Source organism: Semicossyphus pulcher, unplaced genomic scaffold, assembly GCF_022749685.1.
Source record: "Semicossyphus pulcher isolate SPU_LCO1_2020_fin unplaced genomic scaffold, fSemPul1.0.p SCAF_20, whole genome shotgun sequence".
NCBI lineage: Eukaryota > Metazoa > Chordata > Actinopteri > Labriformes > Labridae > Semicossyphus > Semicossyphus pulcher.
In genome coordinates, this window is record NW_027211694.1 from 8,114,378 (window position 1) to 8,118,016 (window position 3,639).

Here is a 3,639-nt window from a genome sequence, read left to right on the forward strand (position 1 = left end):
TGTGAGCACGTTCGCGAGCCTGTTGCTTCAGGCAAACAGAAATTAAATTAAATTTTTGCACAATTATTTTTCTACTTCTGTGTTATATTTGTATCAGTATGTTGTCTCTTGTAATGTTTGTGTTTCTGTTGTCCATCCGGGACAAGGGATGTTTATTAGCATTCTTGCTAACTCCAAGAAACTACAACCTGTATTTTTACACTGATGTTTATTAATGTGCTCCATATCTATCAAATAAAACAATTAAAAGGATTTATTGAACTATATTTCTTATTAAATAACAGGAAAAGGATGTTTTTTTTAGCGCAGTTCAATTGCCAGACTATAGTGACACTTTCTGACCAGCAGAGGGCGACAGAGGACTGCGGTTACCAGCGTGATCCTTAATATACTGCAGCTTCACTTTACCTTGAATCTCGCCTCATAAAAAGCATCTAATAGGGACAAATGTTCATTAATATCTCATAAATAATATCCTTAATTCAAAGTTATCTTTTAATTGATCTGAAAATTCCTAAAAAACCTTAAATAAATCCACAAAACTGGCCTGTAAAGAAGAGAAAGTTACATAAAGTGATAAATAAAGCTGAAAATGGGGAAGATGGTAAATTAAATTATTAGAGGTGATGATGTGTTATATATTTGTGAGTTTACAGGATAAGGGGTTTTATGCTAATACAGGTTCAGCTTGAAAGGGTGAAGATTTTAAAGGGTGCTAATAGTAAAGGATATTCGAGCACAACTCTCTGGATTCTCCACATATCTGCTCAGTGATAAACCGTGATCGTAACATAAATCATACCTCCATGGATCATTTAAGGTTACCACTGGGTAATATGGATGTTATCTCTTTTATAGTCCTCCGCTTGCTATTTGTTTAAGAGCAGAAGGAGCTCAAGGCGCTCTTCCAGGATTTCTTTCCGCGGGGAGGCCGCTGGGAAAATCTATAAAAGCGTAGCTTCAAAAAGTCTAAACATGACCTGATATCTGCTCTGCTCGGTATCACTTTTTATGACTGCGACAGGGCAGAGGCATTGAGTTCCTTTATGTCCCTTTACTGCAGTGAGGAGACGGTAAGACTCGGGAGTTTCGCGATAATTGGTCACCGGGGAGGAGAGGTTGGGATCAGAAGGCAAACTGCTCGGCCTACTGGCAAAAAAAAGGACCTGTCGGAATGTAATGCGACGAAGCCAGATATGTAAATTACATCTCCACATGCCGGTTTGTGTTGTGATTTCTGCTGCTAATGTAAATCAGATGTAAGCCTTTGAAAGAGCTTTGGTGCTGCTTTCGAAATGGGAACTTTGTGCCTTTTTAATTTGAGGCCAGTTTTCTTTTAAGTGATATCAGGGGGGCACGAGCTGTAATGGCACTTGTGCTTGAGTATTTCCTTTTAATGCGACTCTATATTTCTACTCAACGACATTTCAGAGGCAAATAGTGCACTTTTTTACATGTTTTTACAGCCATTACTTTCCAATATTATCTATACTGCTTATCCTGTTCAGGGTCGCAGGGGGCTGGAGACTATCCCGGCTGTCATTGGGCGAGAAGCGGGGTGACACCCTGGACTGATCACCAGTCAATCACAGAGACAGACAACCTTTCACATTAACACCTACAATTTAGAGTCCCCAATTAACCAACGAGTGGGTGGAAGCCGGAGAACCCGGAGGGAGAACATACACACTCAAAGGAACCAGGGTTCAAACCAGGAACCTTCTAGCTGTGAGGCTACAGTGCTAACCACTGCACCACCGTGCAGTCCTCCAACTGACATTTTATATTTAAAAAATATATGATGATGGTTTAAAAACTATATACACCAGCATATTAAACCGGGTACGCGGTGGTGCAGTGGTTAGCGCTGTTGCCTCACAACTATAGAGATCCCGGTTCGAATCCTGGTTCGGTTAAAGAGGGCCTTTCTGTGTGGAGTTTGCACGAACCATGGAGGTACTCCGGCTTCCTCCCGCAGTCTAAAGACATGCATTCGGTTCATTGATGACTCCCGTAGATGTGAGTGTGAGAATGAGGCTAGTCTGTCTAAGCCCTGTGATTGACAGGCGATCAGTCCCCGCCTCTCGACCGTTGACAGCTGTGATTGGCTCCAGACCCCCCGCGACCCTGAACAGGATAGGCGGTATTGATAATAGATGAATGGAGTACATAAAACCAGTGGTTCCCACCTTAGCTGCATTATAACAAGTTCCAAAAACACTCTGTCTGTGCGGCCTCTTAAGCTTCTGGGTTTCGTAACTGAGACGTAAAATTATCTAATATTTCCCAAACTAGCAAAGATAAGATAAAAGACAAAAAATGAATACAGATATGTGTAGTAGAACTTTCCTTTTTTCTTTCTTCCCGTCCTGCGTTAATCATCTCATGACTCATGACATTTATCTTGCGATCCCTCAGAGGGGCCCGACCTCCAGGAACCACAAAACTAAACAACATGGCTACAGCTCGGCCAAAACTACAACTCAGCTAAAACAGAACAATGATCTTAGACTTGGACATATAAGTTTTAATGCAGAATGAGTAGTTTTACTTTTTTTCACATTATCGTCCTTTTATTTACGTCAGAGCAGTCCTTCTTCTAATGGTTACCAAAAATCTCGACATCTTTTCCTCCTCACTTTAATAATGACACAAAAATCAATCTTACATTCAAACTTTCTCTAATCTCATGTTGAACAACCAAAACTTTTCGCCGCTGAAAACCTCAATTGTATCCGACTTAAGCTCAGGATGTCAACATTTATTATACAAACGTATCTTAAGACATTATTCTTCTCCCTCGGTGCCTGGATTGATGACTCTTGCTCTTTTAGCCACTTAAGCACATTCATCATGCTTTACAATTTGCTGCCGTGACTGACCGAAGAAGTAAACTGCCAAAACTGGAAGTAAACAGATTCCAAGTGTTTGGGGGAAAAGCCAAAAGAACCAGAATACAGCCGAATGTAATGTCAAGTTGTTTATTAAAATACAAGTGATACAAAGGCTACTGAATTCAGAGAAGGTCATCGATATAAAACGACGTACTGACACAAAATAGCAGCTGTTATATTTAAAGTTTACAAACATATAAAGTAAAAATAGTTTGGAATGATATTTACAAAAATTACAAGTTGTAATTTACAGGATGCGTATTTACATAAAAGTACAATTAAATAACAGTTAAAAGGGCATAAGAGCACACAGACAACACAATAACGTATATGTGATATTTGGTTTACCGTATTTTATTTTGTAAACTGCTGTTAATTAAGCTTTTTTTAATGGTTTAAATTGCGACTTCATACACTTTCTCTTTGGTTTAACTCGTACACAGGTATGAGACGGTTTCAGTTAAAGCCACAGTTATAATTTTATTGCGATAGTTACGGTCTTGGAACATTTAAACCAGAGGCAACATGACTGACGGGAAGCAAATAATGTTTGTATGTACGGAAGCCATGATCAGCCCGGTTTGCATAATAAGTAATCGTTTCAGATCTCAAAAATTACACAAAACACATTTGGTTTTTTTTTCAAGAAAATTACTGGTTATGTAAAACAATGTCTGCCTTTTTGTTTTCTTAAGGTAACTACATTACTTTTCACGTAATACCAAGAAAATGGGGTTTGACACCA